The sequence below is a fragment of the Varanus komodoensis genome, unplaced genomic scaffold (genome assembly GCF_004798865.1).
Source record: "Varanus komodoensis strain SLA01 unplaced genomic scaffold, ASM479886v1 scaffold10, whole genome shotgun sequence".
In the NCBI taxonomy this organism is placed as follows: Eukaryota; Metazoa; Chordata; class Lepidosauria; order Squamata; family Varanidae; genus Varanus; species Varanus komodoensis.
The window spans coordinates 3,541,979-3,565,536 of record NW_025335269.1 but is presented as its reverse complement, the minus strand read 5'-3'; positions in this window follow the sequence as shown (position 1 = coordinate 3,565,536).

Below are 23,558 nucleotides of genomic sequence, written 5' to 3'. Positions count from 1 at the left end.
CCCCTGAAAAATTGCATCAAATGCTTGGGAAAGTGCAGGTCTTGGCATATTACTCTGTTGTGGCTTGTTTATTGGCTCAGGATATGTGAATTTGGTGAATTAGTATACAAATCTCACCATAATGCATTCCTTACCTATTCCTAGCTAGAAGCAGCAGTAGCTGTGACTGAGAGGACAAGCAAGAAAGCAGTAACAACTGCTCCCAGTTACTTTTGCCACTTGTTTGCCCATACAAATGGTCTGGTCCCAATGGGGGCAGCAAGGAGAGACTATTGGTCTGTCAAAGTCAAGTTGGCCCAGTATCCTGTGCTTCTCTGTTATCAGAATGGTGGTAACTGAGATAACCTGTCCTCTTTCTGCACAGGCAGCCCCACATACAGTAAAGCCTCCCATCTGAGGCACTGTGCAGAAGCTCACTCCTCTACCTGGTGAGTCAGCCAGGTAACCAATTAGCACTTTGTTCATCCTTTCAGTTGGGAAGGTGAGCAGTACATTAAATAATGGGAATAGCCTGAACTCCCCTTCCCAACAAGAGGTCCCAACTTCAAAATCATTAGCTTGCCAAGGAGAGAAGTAAGGAGTTTGCAAGGAAGACCTATGTAGTTGCTCCTACCCATGTGGCTGGTTCATATGCATGGGATCTGGGTATAGAAAAGAAACTTTCACATGGCTGAGGAACTTTAAAGGGCTTCCAACCTTTCCATGAAGTGTTGTAGGGTTTCTTCATACAACCAAGGTATTCCTCTTTCAAGAAAGAGCTACACAAGATGAGCCAGGTCTCAAACTCCAAGCCTCTGGGTACTACACGGGAAAGTGAGAAGGGAAAGCAGGGTGGGTAGGAGCAAGCAAACACACTGGCTGCTGCCACCACCACCACCACTACCTCCCCATTAGGAATGAAACCAAATTAGGTAATTGGCTGTTTGGCCTAGTACTGGACTTCGCACCAAAGCTACCCAAAAAAAGATGCACCAATAGAATAAGAAGCAAGTCTATGGAAAAAGAGCAAAGAGGATAAAAGGGATGGGAAGGGAAGAGGAACAAGTGAGAAAAAAAACATGCAAATCCCCAGTTCCTCAACCTTACATAGACTCTTTCAGTACGTCACTTTGAAGAGAAAATAACAACCACTAACCCTATTATATGTTATCTAGGGAATGGATCTCCCCAGAAGAGAAGTCCAATAAGAGTAGATTAGCAAAATAACTCCAGTCAGCTGGTATGCCAGGAGAGAGAATAAAGACCCAGTCCCTGATATGCTTGTTTATTCCCCACCTTGGTACAGAACAAATATCAAATGGTTAAAGCTCAGCAGCTTGCCATTTCCCTGAGCATTTCCCTTGCCTCCCTTTCCCTGAGCAGGGGCAGGGGATGGGGTATGAGGCAAGATTGAGGGAACTGGATCTCTTCAGCCTGGAGAAGAGGAGACTCAGAGGGGATATGTTGGCAACATACAGGTATGTGAGGGGATGTCACATGGAGCTGGGTAGAGACCTGTTCTCCCCTACAGAGGAAGGCAGGATGCATTCCAATGGAGCAAAGCTCAGGGAACCAAGCTTCCATTTAGATGCAGGAAGCACTTCCTGACAGTTAGGACCCCGAGGGTGTGGAATGGGCTTCCACGAGAGGTCGTTGAGGCCCCATTGGTGCGGGTGTTCAAGGATAGGCTGGACATGCACATGGTGGGCATGTCGTGAGCGGAGCAGGCTGGTGCTGGAGGTCAGACTAGATGGCCCAGGAGGCCCCTTCTGACTCGCTCTGTTTCTATGTTTCTACCTGGGGTTCCATGCTTGCTGTACACCCTTAAATGCAATTGGGCTGGTTGGCCTCAGGGACAGAATTGCCCCATCACTTTTCTGGTAGGCTGAAAGGATACATCACCTGAGCTGCACTGCTCACTTCCCCACCAAGGGCCAGTAAAGGAGGAAAGGGCTTTCCACCCATTAACCCTTACCCTTCAGCTGGTAGACTTCTTCTGAAACAGTACTCCTGGCTTTACTGCCACCTCTCAACTGCTCCTTTTCAATGCTGCCTCATCTCACCACCTTGTGGAGCCATGAGCCTTCTGCTGTATCTCCTTCTCCCCTCCTCTCTAGATAGCCATCTTTACCACCCTCATGTCACCATAGCAACCATTGTTGCCATGTCACTGACAGAGCCTTTCTGATGCCACAAATGCTCTGAGAGGACAGGAGCAGAGGGATCCAGCACCAGGGGGTGAGGAGGATATACCTTCCCTTCTATCCTGCCATTATCAGGTGGCTACATGATAAAACTCTAAGTTGAGGTGAAGTTTGGTTGAATTTGCTCACTCTGTCAAAGTCCTAGGCACTTCTGAGTTAATATTGATGGCAAAATTAGGCCATTTTTTCTCGCACAGGTTTACATTCAAAGGAACAATTAAAAAGTGTGCAGTTATTTTCTAGATATATCAGTCTGTTACTGATACATTTTATTTCATTTTTATGTATGGCAAGATCACTTGTGTTATGATTCCAGTACTCAAGGGCATGATCTGCCAATGGAATTTACTTCAGTGGTACTTCTCTTGGCAGACCATGTGCTTTAAAGACTGGACTGCCAACTGCACCAAGGCAGGGTGCCTAACCAAGCACAGAAACAATAAAAAGAAATTTGGCACATTCTCATATCACATATGCTATGAATTATTCCCTGTAAACTATCAGTGGGTATTTTGGCATCCCTTTTTCTACTTTCTGGTAATCATCAATGATATACACATGTGAATAAGTTTGTCATTTATTCCATATTTACCTTTCAATATATCATGCAGAATCTGGTAGCTCTAACAAATGTATTTGCCATTTCTAATCTTTTCTGTAAGACCATATGGGAGCCACATTGCCAACATAGGGCATTGAGGCTGCTATCCTACAAACTTGCCTAGAGTAAGTTCAAGTGAACTTAATGAATGTGGTTTATTTCTGAGCTGACATGTCTAAAACTGCACTGCAAATTATTGACTTCAGTTGAATTTAGCCCCTTCTGGCCTGCTTTTTTTAGTTCTGTCTCACATGAGAGTAGCATGGAATGAAACTGGCTCCTTCATAGCTCTACTTTTTGGGTCTTTCACCAACACTGCTACTAAACGTTGGTGCCTGGTGCTGGATGCCCTTTCTTCTCTCCCTGCTCCTACCCATGATGCATCTATATGTACAAATGGAAGGAAAACCAGTTTTCCATCACAGAGACGTATCTGGAATGTAGCTTAGAACAGAAAAAAGGAGTCATCTAAGAAATTTGGACTATGCAGCATCCAGTGGTCTTGACATCTGCCCAAATTTAAATCTCATAAAATAACTGAGCTAAGGGTTTAGTTCTGGGAACTTCAGATTATGGCCTTTTGTGCAAAGAAGACTAATTAAAAATTTAATACTGTGCAAATCTGTCTCCATCACATACTACTAAGTTAAATGACCCTTGCTGACTATGTGCTACACCACCTTTAGCAGGCCAGTTATTCTGCTGGAGGGATCCTGAGGGCAGCTGGTTTGCCACTGGGTATACTAGATGGACCTTAGGTTTGATCCAGCAGTGCTTTTCTTGTGTTCTTATGTTCCTATGACCCATCTTCTTAATGACTAAGCCAAATTATGCTCAAATATGTGAAAATTCTGGTTATCCAAATACCATTTATACTATTTAGAGAAAACATTCATTTTATTTTAACTCACCACTAGCTTTTCTTTTTGACAGTATTCAGAAAGTGCCCTCATCATTCTTCCCACTCCAAACTTTATGTGCATAATTAAACAGAAATAATATTTAAAGCAAATTTGAAGGCCTAAGAATGTTAAGAACTCAGCTCAAACACATTAAACAGAATAGGTGTTAGAATACAGTCTTGCTTAATCCCACTTGTATATGGTACAGGTTCTGTAAGAGATCCTTGCTGATAAACTAGATATCTATTTGCAGGGTGTTTAGATTCCCCCACTGGCAATTTAAAGTGGTAGCATCCATCGGAGGACTTTGCTACCACCCCATTCTGCAGCATATGTTGCTTGGTCCATAATGAGGTACTCCTGTGAGATATAGTGATATACACTGGAATTTCACTTAGCTATGAAAAATATCCAACACTTTGGAATCCTATTAATGTCCTCCTGATAACTTTGTAGGCTTTATTCAAGAAGCTTATTTCACAGGATTTCCACTCTGGAGATTAGAGATACAAAACTTCAGCCAAACATTCCAGCTGGAGGTTCTGCTCACTACATTAGGAGTTACCACAGCAACCATCTGGGCTTGCATAGTCCTCATCAAAGGAAAACACTGAGTTTCTGACTCTACTTTCACATGTCACAAATCAAGCTCTGGCTTAGCCCAACATGCAGATTTCTTAAATACTAATTCAATAATTCCTGTTTTGGGAGGTGAATAGCTAAGTTCACTGTGTGAAAACCTGATATAAACATTACTGCCTGCCATCATGAAATCATTTTCTTATCAAATATTAATTGCATGACAAAATTCATGTCAGTCCCCCTAATATGGAACAGCTTCTAGTTCATGGTGTATGAACTTAATGAAGTGCTAGTAACATGAGTTAACACACAAACCCTTAATAAAAAAACTCTCTTAGGAATCCTACTGATTCCTAAATGGTACCTTGCAATGGTTAGAATTATGTTATTGCTGCATTACGTTGATATCTGACTTTCCGCCTTTTTCAAGAAACCTGAGGTGGCTTCCAAGGTTTTCCTCCTCTCTGTTTTATCCTCACAACAAAAACCATGTAAGGTAAGTTAGACTGAGAATATGTGACAGACCCAAAGTCATCCAATGAATTTCATGGCTGAGTGGGGACTAGAATCCGAATCTCCAGAGCCTGAGACCAGCAGTTTTAACCACAGTACCACACTGCACCTGATGTTGAATTTTTCTGTGGGTACTCATTGAATATATTTTTGCTATCTGCTGTCATTATGACTGTGAAAACTGAGATTATGCTTGGTTCTTGTAGAGCTAATAGCTAAAGACATTTCTTGGGTGGGTATTAATAACAAGAAGATGCTTACTTTAAGCATCAACGGCTAGTGATTACTATTGGTAACACCGTATTTGTTTGCATGGGGGGCCTCCATGGATGCAGGAAGTGCTCCTCTTCAGGCTGTCACCCTATACAAGATCTCCTTTTTGCATGTTGATTCCATGTGGATTCTGAATGGCCTAATAGGGTTTCGCTCCCTCCTTCTTTTTTCCCATATATCAGTTGTTGTCCGTTAGTCTTGGGTTGGGGGAGATCCAACTGGATCTGGACCTGATGTTTCCATTGCTTGCTCCTGTCTCCCTCCTTTGTGCACATTTTCCCTAATAAACATATATGCTGGAAGCTTATTTCCTAATAACACATTTCAATGTTTCACAAATGTAAACATTTGTGTTTACATTTTCCCCAGTATAGATAGGCTTGTATTTTTTGTTGACAAAACATGGCAAAATTAGGAAAAGTCCGCATTTTAAGGAATAACTGACTTTTGTATCTCACAGTGGATCAAAAGTATGAAATAAAATTAAGCGCTTTTCCTATATGAATCTGCTGAACCTACTTTTGGTTTTGTAGAACTGAGATCTATGCTCTTCCTTCCCTGTTTTTTCACTATATACCTCTGGGTGGCACTGAGCAAGAGTGGAATAACACAATTACACATGTAGGAAAATATGTCATTCTTTATGTTCAGAAATAATGCTCCATTTTCCCTTTTCTAATTGCCCCCTCCACCTCCACCAAAAAGTTCTGTTGAAAAGCAGAAGTGAACCTGGAGGCTCATGATGTCATCTAAAATAGAATGGCTAGCAAACCATAATAAACAAACATGTAGAAAGGATTGAATTCACATTAAAATGTGAACTGAATAAGTTTCTCCCCACCCCAGCATAACATACATTCCTGTTTTTCTTCCACCATTCAACTGACAGGGATTTTGTTGCCTTTGCAAGGTTAAACTTAGCCTGTTTACTTCTTTGTTTTTAGTGAGACATCCTGAATAAATATGCTTCACAAGACTGCCTTCAGACAGTCCCTCAGCAAGCCTGAGGTTGCAGTGAGCTGGGAATTTTCTTTCTAAATATTGTTTATATTCTCTGATTCCCCCACCCCCCCAGTGTTTTCTGAGCAGGCTAGAATTTAGGTGCTACATCAGTGTCTGAGGACCTTGATTTATAACATTTAAGAGTCATTGTGACTGGCATGGATGTATGGTTGGAATGAGGGAGAGTAACATTAGGATATAATCAATCCTTGAATAAGTATTATAAAAAGGTGTAAAATGAATAATCTCATGCACTTGGGTTCAGAAGCCATCTCATGTCAGGAAATGCATGTTTGTTAAAGCATTTTTTTTAAATGAAAGGATTTAAAAGTCCTGCTTAGTGTGTGACCCACGATCCATGATATCATTCATTTCTCCAACCCCCAATCTCCATTTTTAAGAGCTTACTTTTTTCAGTAGGACAGTAATAGGCCACTGATTTCTGGCTGGCCAGAATAATTATTTTATTGAGTAGCTGACCTTTAGCAAAATTAAACTACCCAGTTGAATGGCAGGCTTCTACTACATAGTGTCACCTTCACACAATAGTAGCCATACCCTTACTTTAGATGTTTCAGCAGTTTGAAATTTTTTCAAAAAATGGTTTACGTTTCTGTGTCTCAAGATTTAGAATTCTGCTAGAAAGTTTGCTGGGGGAAAAAAACCCTATTTGGATTTTGCTCCTTAATAATCCCCAAGATTCTTTGTCTTTTCATTATGCTGCCCAGCATGTTTACCCTGAAGGACAGTAGTTGAATTCTATTCAGGGTTCCAGGCGTGTGAATGCCTCTGATTATCTTGGCAATCATACATTGCCCTCACCTCATACATCAAAGAGAAGCAGTATTTGTGTCCTGGCATAAACATATAACAAATAACATACATGCACGCATAATTAAGAATGTCTAACTACAGGGAGTGGCCCTCAACATGCACTTCTCATATTAATTAACCATTCGAGGCCAGCAACAAGCATGTGTAGGTCAATTTACAGGAGATTCCTCTAGCAATACAATAAGACTAAGATGTTTCATAAGCAGGTAAAGATCAGGACAACATGGCCCTTCTTTGCTTGTTCAGACACTCTGACCTCCTCATTTGATTTAGGACTGAAAGACCAAGGAAAGGCATGAGTCTATGGAGGACAAGCATGTACTATTTTGTGACATTGCACCATATTATTACTGATAACAGGGCATGAAAGTTAAGGTTTCTGCCTTAGTTTGAAGGCTCTGTAGAGCCTGAGCTTATGTAAGATATTATTGTTACTCTTAACTCTGGTCTTAAAACAGCAGGTTTTTGGTCACTGAATAATCACAATCACCTGTTATTAATGTTGTAGTTAAGTTCATTTATATCCCACCTTGTTGCCTCTTGTGAGGAAACCAAGACAGTTTCCACAGCTTAATTTTATCCTCACAACAACAACCTAGTGTTTTGATGAAGCTCTGCAAAATCCATCCCTCTTCAGCTCATGGACTTCCTCTTTTGCTTGACCTTGTCTTAAAAAGCAAGCTAACCTGAGAGGAAATCTGCAAATGCTTGCAGAACCCCAGTGGTGCAACCAGAAACTTTCTTCCACATCACATGCAGAATAAACAAAGGCTGCAAACCACATGCATGAAAGAGGGATGTCACTTGCATAGCAGTCATGTGGAACTCGATTCCTGGCAAGCACCACATGAATTCTCAGCACATTTACCAGGAAGACCCAAGAAAGTAGTCCAGAGTCTGGGGAGCCATGCCCAAGGAATCTCAGATTCCCACCCACAAAACAGATTCCTCACACATCCCTACAACAACACTGAGGTAAGTTTGGCTAAGAGTAAGTAACTCATCCTCACCAAGTGAGCTTCACTGCCTAGTGGGAACTAGCTACAGGATCTCCCAGGTTCCTAATCCAATGCTCTACCCGCCATACCACCCTGGCTCTCAGTATATATGTTAGATACCTTCTGTGTCAATCTGTACTAAAACCAGCACTGAAATCCAAAGAAACTTCCCCTCTCCGTCCTTCGCATGGTAGACTTTTCAGTTTCCTGAAAATGTCATACAGTGAGTCAGAAAACCCTGTTCAATGGGGATAACTGTGGTGTCTAGAGGAGGAGGGGAATTCCCCCAAATTTGATGAAAAGGCCTTCCATGAATAGATACTTAGCTCTAGATACTTTGATCTAGCAGGTCCTGAACCCATCCCTTTCTGACTTCCCCCATCATGCCAATTACCTATTAAAAAATAAATATCGCAGCAACCTTGGTAAAATAATGTTATATTTCATATCACTGGTTTCCAGGTCTTTAGATCTTCTTTCGTCTGTGTCACAGCTGTTAAAATGCATTATGCAGATGGCTGAAATACATTGTTAGAGAGAATTCATCATTCATTTTTGTTTTTGGGTAGTTCATACTTTATTTACGGCTTGTCCTGGCAGTATTCCAGTCATGCTTGCTGAATAGTTCATATTCTGGAGCTTATCACAATTTTCTGCTAATCACATACCCCTCCCCACAACACACACACACACACACACACCTTGTTAGACTGCAGCCCCTAAAACTTTGAAAACCAAAGACTACAAGAGATCTACCACCTACCATCTTTGCCTTCTCAGTGCACACTTAGTAAAATAGGTTTGTATGAGTATTATACATGATTTTATGTGTGTTTATACTTGTATACACTTCTGCAGGGAATCTGGCATACATGGAAGTTTTGCTGCTTTCAGTTCCATAACTACAGGTCCATCAACTTGGTTGAGTTTAACAGTTTACAAATACAAAACTTGAGTTCTTACATTTCATTTTTCAACATAACCTTACTATGCATACTATTATGAATAGTGGCTGCTGATATCTGACAGCTAGAACAGATGATACTGGTGCTGTGGGGATCAAGCCCAACCAAAGACACTTCTGCTGTTTTCTTTCCCCCACCCCATGCCCACAATGACACCTACAAAAGTGAGCAGGACTGGCAGATCAATTTTACTTGAGCCTTGGAAGTTAGTTTAGGGAGTAGAGAACAGGCCACATAACTTCATCCTCCAACAAAGGTAAATGGCTGGGGGACTCACAGGCTATGCCCCCAACAGATAAGCAGGTTCACCATGAATTCTTGGGATGCCCTTCCTTTCTCATTTCCAATTATTATTTGCTGCGACATTTATGCCTCCTCACTTTCTGTTGGATCTATTCCTTCTTTACAAGGTATACCCTTCAACTGATATATTCCAGCCATGAGTCTTCATTCCACTGGGACTCAGGGATACCTGTTAGATTGTACACATCATCTTGTTCAAGATGGTTAAGGTCATCCTGTTTATTAGCTTATAGTATTATCATATTGATACTGGCAGTCATGGGTTTTCCACCTTTCTGGCTCCACTGCTGTATTTATCTGCACATCACCAAGTTCATATCCATTGGCTAGCATTCTTGTCCCTGATACATGGCGGAGTAGTCAGTTCTAGACTTGCCCTCCCCACCAAGGTTAGTTTAAAACCTTCTTAATCAGGTTCACAGAGCTCCTGCTAAAAACAATTTTCACTGTCCCTGAGATGTTCATCCGTCATCTGCAAGGAGGTCTTTACACTGGTGTCATAAGTCTATATATATACCTTCTCCCAATGACGGCATCTACATGACCAAATGATCCCTTGCATGATTCTTTTTTCCCTAGCAATGCCCTGACCTTTGACAAGAAGGACATTTGTGCCTCCAATTCCTTCACTTTCCTAACCATTGCTTTGAAGATCTATTCAGGATCAGTTTAGCTAAAGGTTTGTCAGAATTAATTTCATTTTAAATGTTTATTATTTTGGTAGGCCAAACTACATTAGAAAATACTTTGCTAACATACTGTAGAATAACCAAGTAACAGGTCCTACTGAACAGATTTGTGGGGGGAAATTATTTATAATTTTGTTTGTCCTTTTTCTACAATCAAAATTATGCAAGAATAGAAAATACTTTACCTAGAATTATTCTTATCTTGGGCACCCCACCCATTTCACCAGCCAAAGCTAAGAATACACATTATAGCTATGGAGTTTATTTTGGAAATAACACTTGGACTGAAAACAACTAGCTGGAGATACGCCTTCCTTATCCAGCAGCTGTGTGTCCTCTGTTCCCTGTGGAAGGTGGTAATCCCCTTCCGATGATTTCCTCTGCATCTGTTTATGAATATTCCATGTCTGTTTGCAATTGTTGGAAATGTTCTTTCTAGTGAGCTGCCAAGTACCTAGTTACCTATGTGGAGATTCTGACAGAGCTGCCTGGCCCACTAAACACCTTCTAAATATGGCAGTGTCCAGCTAAATAGAAAATACCAGGCCAGTCATTGCCCTCACTGGTCTTACTCTCCTCATAGTAAAAATCTATCTGCATTGTGCTTGGGAACTGAAGCTATTCTTAGGTGTTATTTTTCCACTTGCTCCACAGCTGTTTTCAGTCACAAGTTCCTGATGCCAGAACAAGACACAGGACTGATGAAAGGAAGGGGACAAAGATGACACAAAATCACATGTGAACGCCCTTATAGAATTCTAGAAAATCAGATGGCCCCTCCTCCTGGAAGTGGAACAGCAAGAACTGTGAAAGCATGGATCTTCAGTTACCCAATTTGTTCCCAGTCAGACAGGAGCCTGTTCATGATGGTCAAGATTCATGCAGTAGTTGTAATATACAGCAGAGTTATAGCAGATGTTTGAGGCATGTGTTCTTTCCTCCCAAAAGTGCCACATGGCTTCTGGATACGACGGTTGATTGTGAAGATCAGCCAATGCTGCCTCTGCCCTGCCACAGGGAGATCTACACTACAGCCTCTTCCTTTTATGGGCATGCAGTCTCACTATTTATGCACAATGTGTTATCCCAGTTTATTCATAGGGGGGGTCATCTCATTCAGGCTGAGCACCTTAATAGACATTCAGTAAATATCATACCTTTCAGACTGCATTCCTGTCATGCTACTTTATAACTTGTTTGTACACCATGATCATAATGTATAAAAAGAATCCAAGTTCCCAAGCAGGGAAAAGCTGACAATTAACTGTGGGCCAGTGTATATTGCATGGTGCTGGCCATGTTTACAGCATGTATACCAGAGTTCTTTGCAGGAATATGTGAGTGGTGAGTTGAACAAATGTGTCTCTAAATATGGTGCAGCCATTCACCAGGAAGTATGTGTCCGCTGTGTCTCTTTGAGTATTGGGAGACATGCTTTGCCCCTTCACACATGGTCTCTCAATCTGGTAAACATGGAGATCCAGTGTGGCTTAGTGGTTAGATTGTTGAACTAGAGAACTGGGACATCTGGGACACAACCCCATTCAGCCATGAAGCACACAGGATGGCCTTGAATCAGCCACTTACTCTCAGCCCAACGTAGCTCATGGGGTTGTGAGGATAAAATCGAGCTATGCAAGCCACCTTGGGTTCCTCACAAGAGGAAAAAAGTTGAGATATGAATGCAGGATGATGATGATGATGATGCCGCAGCTGCCGCCACCTGCCATTTTAAAATGTGAATCAGCATGGATTCTGATCTAGTAGAGATCCATAACTGGCAATTAATTTGGTGAACTTCAAGACAGAGTTTTCAAACATTCAAGAGACAGAGTAGCCATCTGAATAGATCATCCCTTTTCTAAAACAAATTAAGGATATCATAGCTGAAAGGGAGAGTTCTGGCACAGCTCTTCAAGGGTGCTTACACTGTATGTGTTCCAGGGAATTCCAAAAGAATATGCACTGGAATCCATGGCTTCTTCTAAAAATCAGAAATATTTATTTATTTGCTAGAGCTGTCAGCTGACGGAACAATGTTTAGCCGATTTAATCTGCTAAATTAAATTAATTAATCAGCCAATTTTTCACTGATCTAATTAGCTGATTTAATCTTCTGCCTTTAAAAACAATTAATTAATGTATTAATACATCATGTTCAATTAATATTTCATATTTCCCAAACCGCAGTATATAAGCTGTTCTGTGATTCTAGTGAGTAAAATAGCTTAAAATTTAATAAATACAATATGCCTCTTACAAAGATAGATCAGCTTGATGTTTTCTTTTTCATTCATATTATTCTCTAGCCTTACAAATGGAACAAGTGCACCCTCAACTCTCAGGCCCACAGCTTAATTTTTTTCCTCATCAGTTAAAATTGTCCTCTACTGGCTAACTAACTCAAATCAATTTGGTGACTAAGGGCGCATCCCTGTTAGAATATCCAATGCCCTGCCAGGCTACTGGAAGAGGACAGGAGAAATGTGCATCTCTGTGTCCTCCCGTTGTTCCTTTCCCCCCAGATAGGACTCTGAGCATTTCCAGAGAAGGTGTGCTGGAAGATGTGATGGGCTGGAGAAGCCATAACGTGGCCTCTCCCCTCCCTTCCCTGCCTACCAGAACACCCACTTCTAGACCTCAACAAGATCTTCCAAGGCTGCTTTTGGAACCTCAGCAAACAGGCACCATGGTTCTCTCTGTGGTACCTGCAAGGGGAAGTGGTTGGATTTTTGAGTCCCCCTCCTGAGGTCATGGAAGTGTCTACAATTTTTGGAGAGGGACCCCAAAAATTCTATGGTTGCAGGAATGCTATTGCCTGTGTGAGACATGCCCTGTCCCTGAAACCTAACACACCCTTTCAAAACTACTTTCAAAACAAAGGAATGAAAGTACATAACCAGCAGGCATGATAGTGAAACAAGCTGGTCATGCACAAAGTGACTGCCAGTGAGTCCTGAGCTGAATATCATACACCAGTTAATGGGCAATCAACTAAGCCTCTTCCTTAATCTCTGCCCCTTTTAATCTTCAATGATGGACCTTTTCTTTGAACAAAGATACCCTGCATGAGCATCCCAACATTTCACCATCATGCAGGTCACCAATGGATTGCTTGTGAGAAAATAAACCTTCTTTACTTTTGTTGTAAGCCTCTCTGTGTGGATTCTAATGGATCCAACAGCCTCTTAACTAAATCCACTGTTCAATGGTTACTTCGGCTGAACCTATATATACCCAAATATCAAACAAGTTCCCAACACCATTTCACTGACTAAAGCTAGTAGCCCTTTTGTTTACTAGATTGCTTTATTTGTATCTTATCCTTCCAAAAAGTCACTATGAAAGCCCATACAGGTATACTGTTTGACCTAAATTCAATTCACACTAAGCTATGATGCTCCCTGGGTGATCCTGGCCTCAAATGTGATAAGATTAATGTGCTCTGCAGTGCACAATTATATTTGCAGGCATGTAACTAAGGTCAGTAACACATTGATCACCAACCACCCTTTCAGGATACAGATAAAAGTGGGATCTAAGTGGTTTTATGACATCAGAAGTACAAGGCAATGAAACTGGGTTGCCAGTGCTTAGAATCAATAATTTTGGTGCTTGGGTAAGAACTGGGGGTGGAGATTTTTAGGCTAAGCAGTGGCAGTATTTCACAAACCCTGCAGCAGAAAGGCTGTCTAATCACCTTGTACATTTAATTAAGGAAAAGGGAATAGTGGTAGACCTGGTTTGAGACAGCAAAAACCCCAGCCATGCATTTTCTCCTGATTAGTTGATAACCCTAAAGTGAAATTGGATTCACAGACTTGCATCCATCTTGTAAAGCAGCAGTTGGCACTGGCTAAAGGTACAGGGGCCATTTTTGCTCCTCAATACACATTTCAGTCTCCAGTCTGTGGGGTGCCACATGGCTTGTCCACCAGCTGTGGAGTGTTAAAATGCTTGATTTCACTTGTTTCCAACCTAATTTTAACTCTTTTGGGTATTGCACAAAGGCTATGGATTGCAAAAAGGCCAAAATTTAGCCTGCAAACTGACACAATTTTCCTTGGAATTTTTTTGTTTTAAATTTGAGGGGACACTAAGACCAGCAGGGAACAGCAGCAGGGGCTCCATCCTGCTCACTGTTCCCCTAAAGTGAAACTCTGTCCTACATCCCTAATTTGGCCCATGAGACTCTCTGATTTGGCTTGTGGGGATTTCCAAGGCAGGTGCCCACTCTTTCAGTAGCCACACTTGCCTTGGATATCTTCTGATAAACATCAAGTCTTTTTTTACAACTGGGGTGATTCCTTTTCTCACTCTCTTCTGTGTCCCAGTTTGAGTTCTTAGCTGCTGTGATACATTCTGGCATTTCCTGATCTGTTGTGACCTTCAGCAATTCCAGAAGACTGTAGCAAACTGGAATGCTTGGGAAGGTGATTCCATGTTTCAGCTTGGTCCTAACCTGCAATGTCCTCATATTACTTTGAACATTTCCAGAGGCTCTCATGACTATTCCATAAGTATTGAAGCTTGTGCTGGGATGTGGCTAAGAATTTTTCAGCATTTTAGCCCAATCACTTGCAGCCAAATGTCAGTAACATTCTTTTCACATATATTTGTATTTTAATGGTACTTCTATGGTACAGGACTCATCATGGTGTGGTGTGGGGAAGAATAGTAGTTTTGAGGATAGAAGGATTTCATATTAGACATAGATATGTACAGTGCTTTGGAATGTGGAAGTTCAGTGGGGCTTACTTCTGAGTAGAAGTTTCAAAACTGGTAAGAATCACATTTTGATCCTTGAGACCTTTCCCAAATTAGAATTATATAACTTGCTGAAATAGGTTTCTTACTTCTTTGTTAAACAAATTCCAACTGGAGGAGCATGCTGACCAAACTTATGTCTTTTGCTAAGCAAACAATTAACTTTGCCCTTTGGTCACTTTTTAATAATAAACGTGAAAGAATGACTTTACATCAGTCAAACTGATATCAACTGGAATCCTTATGAATGCTGCCTGTGATTATTAAAACTTTATGAGGAAACCCCTTTTAAAGCAAAATGCAAGATTAAAGCAATTCAAAACTGGCTGCATAACTGATATTCAGATTTCTTTGGAATAACCTTGGTCAAGCACTGAATTCAGAAGGGTACAGGAGAGGTGACTGTGTGCCCGGGATCAAAGGAACTGTATATTTTGTTGAAGGTTCTCCTTATTTCCCCCAAGCACTGGCCAAGGAGAGGTGAGTCACTGGTTTAAGTTTAAGGAGGTAATGTCATCACATTTTTCACAATAAAATTATAAAAATACACCAAGATAGCAAACTCTCCAACAGAATGACTAAAATGTGCACAGAACTTGAGGAATTAAAGTCACAGTTTCTTGATGCTACTATAGGAAACACAAACTAAGCTGCATAAAACTGCTTCTATAAATATCACAGACATGGTTTTCCAAAAACCATGTTCAAAATATTTGAACAGACAACATATATTCTCCATGAGAACAAAACATACACATCATCTGAATTCACTGTGCGGTCCACAGGATGATCTCCATATTAGCCTACACTTGCCACAGGAAGATTTTGTTCTTGGATCTATGGTTTGACTTGCCATATTCTCTTGCCCCATAACCATCATCCCCTGTACCACTTTCCTTCTCTTAAGGTATCACTCAGGCTCCAATCTAACAGAAGATTTTTAAAAAATGAATAGTGTCACCCCTCGTATTGTAGGGGTGCATTGTTGACACATTGTCCAGCAAGGCTCAACCCTACTTTTGCCAACAAGGTCATCAGGTGTCAAGTAATGTTCACCAGTAGCCAGAAGCACCATGCAATCATAGGATTTTCTGAATATCTGAGTCAGAGGGGGCTGCCATTCAAATTATGTGGCCTTTTTATGAGGACTATAACTAGTATTCCTTTTGGGATGGCAGGAAACAAGAACAATGCTTAAATTATGGGGAGAAAGTAAGGACAACCCTTATAGAATCCAAAATCCTATATAACAACTCCTGCTTTTAATGGAATAATTTGCTCAGGGTTGAATCCATAGTCCATGGTTAGAGTAAATCCAACGAAATCAATGTGACTTAAGTTGTTTATGACTAACTTAAGTTCTATTGATTTCAGTGGGCCTACTCTAAGTATAATTAAGTCTGGATTCAACCCATTGACAAAATAACGGGTGAACAAATTGTTTGCTTGCTTGAGCCATCTGGTGTCTTTTATTAAACTTGTTCCTTGTGTTGCAGACATCTCTGGCATGGTACACAATGGTTCCTCCAGCTCCCTGCTGTGTAATGCAAATTAACTGAGTTCATTTCTTAGTGATACTGGATACGGAGGGCTGGATTTTATAGAGATGAGCATCAGGTCATCTCTAGGTTGTCTAGAAATTCCATAATTTTATTATATAGGAAATGTACCTTGCCCTAGACTGAAGATGTAAAAAAATCATGTAATGGAATCCAGCAATACTTGAAATGCACCATAAGCCTTTGAAAGAAATGCAAAATAGCGCTTGGCAGGCAGGCAGGCAGGCAAACACACACAGATTATTCCTTTCATCGCAACTGTACAATTTGGAAATTAAACTGAAAAACCTGGCAAAGCCTTAGTGATGGCAGATGTGGTCTCTGGAGCATTTGACAACAATCCAGTGGAATAAAGTTGGATCTCCTATGTGTTATTTTAATTAAAAGAATGCAAGAAAAAATGAACCATGATCTCACAGTAAAAGCTCTATCAGGCTCTATTGTGTCGAATGAGACAATTCCAGAACTGATACTCCCAGTCCTTAATTATCAAATGTAAGGGGATTTTCCAAGACAAATTGGATTCTGTTTATGGATTGTTGGCTAATAAATACAGGGTTCCTATAGTGATCTGTTATGTGGTTGTCTCTTCACCTCACTTGTGAACATTTTAAAGCATTTTCAAGCTTCTCTGTTGGCTGCCATTGAGGAACAGTATTTACTCAATACATCTAATTTTACTGTACAATATGAACTGCGATATAAAGGCTTAAACATATGGAAGATTTAGGATATGATCGATTTGTTATGGGAAAGCATATTAATGGTCCTTAGGTGACATTTACCTGCTAAGAGAGATGGATGGTAAAAACAGTTTTGAAGTTTGAATCCAGCAACTAGGGAAAGAGAAGACAGGTTGTTTTTTTCAGGTGGTTGGCAAGAAGCAGCAAGTTGTACTCTTCCTTTGTGGGAATTTGCTCCATTCTTTACACCCCACAGCAATCTGTTATTAATTGCAGCAATAATTACATCTGTTGAATGCTGTTAGAATTTTGATGTTGGTCATCGTTATCATAATCTTTTTGTTTGTTTTTATTCTTTCTTTGTTGGTTAGGAAATTAAAATTGTTCCCATTACTACACTAAAGTCAGTGTGACTAAAAAGTAGATACGTAAATGGCCAGTGTGACAAAAAACATAAAATTGCTTTCAAATATCTGAATGCTATTGCAACAAATAACATTGTGAAGTACCATAACTAGTATGCCTTTCCTCTTAAAATGAGGTGCCTGTGGAGATATTCTCTGGACTGATGACTAGCAATATTCCGTTGCTGAGTTTAGTTTACTCTGTTCTGCAGCAAAGGCAGAATAAATAAGAACCAGAACAGTGTCATTCTGACTGGCCAATTGCACACATTAAGCCCCTGAAGCAAAGTGATAACCTGTTTCCTTAGACCTTCTTAGAAAATGCATCGAATTATTCCAAAGTAAAATGAAAACATCAAGAATTTTACTATTTTAGTGATCTGGGACATACAGAACAAGCCAGGATTTATTTACACTCTAGGTTTTATGAAGAAGCAAGCATTCACAGCACTTCCTTTTGGCTCTTCCTGCTAGCAAGAATAGCTAAACAATCCAGGAGTGTTCTGTCACTGGCTTGTTTAACATGACAGCTGAACCTTAAATTCTGGCATTTTATTATCTGTTAAGCCAGAGCTGGAACCTAAGGTTTAACTGAGCAGTAATTCAGCATGATCTATCATGATCACTTCTCAACAAACTATGATTTAAAACATAATCTGCATTGTTATATGTGTTATTTGATTACATGGTATATGATTCCTGTTTTGTTCTTCCTGCAGGTAGTATCTGTGACAGACACTCATATTTGGTTTTGTCTTTAATGAATGAAGCATTATAATGAAGTATAATGAATAAAGTATTGTTTAACTGATGTTGTGACCTGCCTCTGAGGTCTTGTGAGAGGCCAATAACTGGAATATACAGATTTCAAGAAATAACTTAATTCATACATATTTACCTATCCTAATTACATGTATTGCCAAAAAGAAGAAATTCATCACCAAAAAGAGGACAAAAAAGGATATCTATTTGCATGTTACTTGCATATAAACTTGCATATGCAAGTTTATATATCTTTAGGGACAAAATTAGAAATAATAATTATCGTTATTAACATTATCTTTATTATTAATGATTATTAATAAAATTTTATTGAATAATAATGAAACAACAACAAGACATTTCACCATATAGGAGAGAGCTACCATGTGTCTGCTCAGTTTGCTGACCAAGTGCTAGCTACTGATGGGTAAGTTCACAGCCTCTGCTCTGCCTTCTTGATTCTGAAGGACAGCATATCAAAGAGAAGATGAATTTTTACTGAGCATTGCCCTCTACCACCTTTACAAAATACAGCATTGCCCTCTCTACAGTAGGACACCTGGTGGATCTACATGCTATGCTTACATTTCAGCAGATTTAGCCACATTAACCTGATTCAGATACTTTCCACTGAAAACCAACTACTCTTATTTGGGCTCCTTTGCAATCTTCTTTGAAAGTACTTTATGAACATTGCCAAAATTCAAGAACATAGGCCACTCTATGTTTGTGCATTTCTACTAAATAACTCATCATGCCTTTCCCCAACTAGTCCACCCTTTCTTATTCTCCTTGAAGCCAGAGAGGGGGAGAAAGGGTTGCCATCAGCATGGGAATGGCAATATTTGAATAAATCTCAATAGAAATACACACTTGACTAAACAAATAGATTTCATATAAATTTGAATCAGCAGCATTTTTAGAGCCACCAGCCAACAGAGTAGATAATGTGATCCTTGGGGGTTTGCCACAGGCATCTTTACCATTGATCTCCTCAAGGAGCAAGACGACAAATACTGACTATAAAATCAATAGAAAGAGACCTCTAATTCTATGCTTTGCTAACCATAAAATCCAGTAAAAATCCATATATCCGCTTTAGTGCTGTGGGGCCCAGTGCCTTCAGGACTGTGATATTTTCCCTGTTATACATCCCATGATTCCAGTCCTATAAGTACTGAGGAAAAGCTCCTGTTTTGAAGTTGCAGTAGGCTGAAATCTTGAAAGCCATTTTTGTGTTTGGGATCAGAAACAGAGAAGGGGAACATGTATTAAACTATGCTACCTTCCCAGGGGCCTTTGCCCCAGACCAGAATCTTGGTGTGTTGTAGCAACAACTTATATAGCCATTTGCTCCACAGTGTAACAACCTAGGTCATGAAAGCTTTAACTAATTTAACTGGTTTCACTTATGCTTTAGTTGCAGAATCAGCAAGGCCCAGTTTAAATCTGTGAGGAAATGTTACCTGCTGTGATGAAAGCCAAGTGCACACTGATTTGTGTTGCATTTTAACTCTGTTGTATTCTCAAAATAGAAAACAAAAGGTAAAATATGTAAGTTTTTGTTTGTTTCTGAGTTTATTAAATTTTGATGCATTTTACAATTGCTTCAATGTCTCAAAAACATAATTTTATATGCAGGTTTCTGTAAGAAAAGCATTTCTTTAAGCTGAATTGATCAATAGGAATCAATTATTTGGTTAAAAGTAGGTGTGGAATCTTGAGTCCAATGAATCAATAAATACCTTTTACTCAATTCAAAGACACTACCAATTAAATCAACAATATATTTTATAATAGAATATTAATTTAGCCACATTTATTTCATTCAAATTAATTCAACTGAGACTTTTTTATATTAAATGTTAAAATAACATCTAGAGAAGGCGAATGAATCTCTTCAAAGCTGGTAGTTGCTGTGACATCCTCTAAAAAAGCAGGATTTTTTTTAAACCTTATGTGATTGATTGTGCCATTGAAGCAGCTTCTCTCTGGTTTGCCCTTTCTTCCCCTTTACCACCCATCATTTCACTAACCCTAAACAAGCATGGAAAAGAAGGTTGTTCTTTGCATTGTTTATAGATTTATTTAGGAAGAAGCTTCCATATGGTTTGGAAGCATATAATAATGACACAGTAAGAAAACAGATTTCTTGGGCAAAGAAGGACAACACATTTTCTAAGTGTGATGGCTGTAAATATCATGATATAGGACTAGTTAGAGGGCAATTTGACATCTTTCAGTATTCATCATTCTGTTTTTGCTGTGTATGTTTTTTGAGATATTAACAGTAACATCATTATAAATGGATTTTTGAAAGCCTTCCTTCGTAGCTACAAACTGTAAGGATTTTATTCCTTTCCTTCGGGGTGGTTATTTCAGTACTTCACTTCTCTGTGGATTTGTATGTTAGGCCCTTTGCTCTGATAATATGTTTACAGAACAAGGGTTTTTTCCCCCATTTGCAAAAAAGGAAGAGGGGAACATAGACAGCCTTGGGCAACTATACCTTATTTGACATCAAGTTACACAGGTTCCATGTGTTTATTTCCTCAAGTATTTAATTAAAAGCTTTCCTTGCCATAGCAGCTGCTGGTTTGCATGGTACATATGCTGCCTCTTAGATACGAAGCAGCTTTTGAGAACCAACTGCCAACATGTTCTCGTAACTTTGGTAATCATTTTCCGTCCAATATTAACAGCACTTTAAAGAACATCAATTGCTTGGTAAAGTAGTTTGTTTCCATGGAAATATAAGGGGGTGAGCTATAAGGTTTAGTTGGGCTGGGGAATAATTTCAAGAGAATGACAGGGAGTTCCCTGTTTCCCCTCATTTCAAAGAACATGTAATTTTTCCTCAGAAGCATGTACATCTCTGGCCCATTTACTGAACATGGAGGGACAACTGCTATCAATAATATACTTAAGGCGACATTGCTATAGTCCAAAATAAATAGCTTTATCAAAATAAACTAAAACAACTTCACTGAAAATTAGCATTCTTGTATGGACCAGCCCAGTTTACTTTGCCTTTTGTGTAATTTATTGTATGTGTTTAAGGAAATTCTTTAGACAGCTTACAAATAAAAAATATACTTCAAAATAATATCAATAACAATAACAATGATAAAAACAATTGGACATGAAATTACTGGGTTTGCACAACATGATCAACCAAGTCAGTGGATGGCTGTGTGTTGTGCAAGCCCAGTGTAGGCTCCCCACCATGAGTTCTTGTTTTTCAGAGAATCCATCTTGAGAACCCATGGACTGTTCTTGGGTTTGTTTTATCCATGGAGAGTTATCATGTTATCCAAACCCAGATGACTGATTCCATGACAGTTAAAGATCCAGAGCCAGTGACTCACTCAGGAGGTGCAGCAAGAAGTTGCTGCCATTCCTGAGCCGCCCTGGCCACCACTAGAGCCAGTTGCCTTACAACTAGCCAAGCAGCACTTGAGAGCAGCTGGAGTGGCTTCTCCCTATCCCCACCATGGTGCATTTCAGCTCTCCATGGCTTTCGTTCATAGTATAGTTTTTTATTGTTTTGGAGATTGGGATTCTCTAGAGGCTTGAGTAAATATAAACAGGTGTGCACTTTCAGCTTTTTTCTAGCCCCTACAGCATGGGTCCTCAAACTACGGCCTGTGGGCCGGATATGGCCCACCTCACAGCTTTTGGACTAGCTTGGAGAAAACGATCTCCAAGTGAGTCTGAAAGCTCTGAGCTGGCACAGGTGTTCTCTGAAACTGAGCAGAGAGTCAGCACACTGGCCAAATTGTAACAGCTTCCTTTAACTGTGTGTGTGCCGGCTCTTCCCCCGCATAACACGCATATACAGAGTGGGAATACGGAGCAGGAAACAGAAGAGAGGACGGCAGAAGAGAGAGAAAGAGAGGAAAACACTAAAAAAGGATAGAAGGTAAGAAAAATATAACTTTTAAAATCTATTTTTAACAATGTGAGTCACATCCCCAGGCTGCGAGCCAAGCCATAGCCGCCTTGCCAAGCCTGGGGGCGGACAGGCTGAGGCGGAGCAGGGCCGTGGCTCCCATGGCTCTGCAATGGCCTTCTCTGAGCAAGCTGCCATTGAGCAGCGACCATGCTTCTTCCCCCTGTGCTGGGGAGAGGCAAGAGGCGCCCTGCCCAGCCAGCTGGAGCCCTGTTCCTTGCCTCCCCTTGCCTCGGAAAGCAGCCCTTAGTTCCCTCCTTGCGGCCTTTTCCTGGCTGGGGGAGCCACCCCGCACTCACCTCTCCAGCCTCCCGCTCCCTTGGAAGCAGGGCGGTGGTGAAGACTATAATTTCCATCAAGCCCAACCAGCATGGCCAATGGAAGTTATAGTCCAACTCATCTGGACAGTACCAGTTTTGGCAAGGTTGCACTAAAATATGGTAGTCATTAGTTCTGCATCCAAATACAGCCATTGTGTATTGTGGGAATTGTTCTGGACTGACTGGCTTCAAATACTAAGAGTGGCATTAACAGTATTTATCCTTAGTATTTTTGCTTCATTCTTTGTAAATGCAACCATCAGCTGCATTATGCAAAATACTATATTTAGTGCCTTAATTGTGTTGTAGCTGTATCCCTTGAATATGGACATGCTCTTCCCCACCTCATCTTGGACTTCTGCTGCAGCCCAAGGGAGCAGAGCAAACATTTTTTAATTTTTAATTAATGTTTAATTAATACTTTATTTCATTTTAATTTTAATTTTTTAATGTGCAGTGTGCATAGGAATCCATAGTTTCAAACTATAGTCCGGCCCCACAACAGTCTGAGGGACAGTGAACTGGCCCCCTGTTTAAAAAGTTTGAGGACCCCTGCCCTAGAGTGTTGGGGGAAAGTGCAGAGGTGGCTTCTTCATAGGCACTAGAGAAGGTAATAGGAAAAATTGAGGACCTTGCTGAGCAGGAGAAATTCTGCCAAACACTCACTTCTTAGCACAAGATTCACATGGTTTGGATTTCTCTTGACAGATCAGCTTCTCTGATCTGACAAGCATAACCTTGGGGGAGTAAATGCTTTCCGAGCATTTGCTATGCAGTGTCTAGGATGGGTACCCCCTACTGCTTGGCACCAGGCACTTCATCTCATCTCATCCTACCCCACACATTGCCCCAGCCATGGCTTGGAATCTTCCTATGAATGCATCTGTGGAGTGGCATTTTTGCATTAATAATAGGAATACAATTTTTGCATCTACTTGCACTCATACACTCACACACAAATACTGGGCAGCCCATCCAAGGCATTGCCATGGCTCTTTGAAGGGCAACTCATGATTGCTCAAACAGGGTTAGATTAACCAGGCTATCAAACCAGTATTTGCAATCTCAAAGAAACAAGCAATTTCTTTCTTTTTCTTTTTTTTTAAGTAAAGAGTGAAAGTAGCCACAGCCAGGCAAAAAAGACTTGCCTTCATGGAGGGAAGGATATGGGACCTATTGCTCCCATATTAGACCCTTGGATACTGCCTAGGGGAAGGGAAGGAAGAGAAGGAGGGAAGTACTCACAATTATCTCTTATGTTCATGT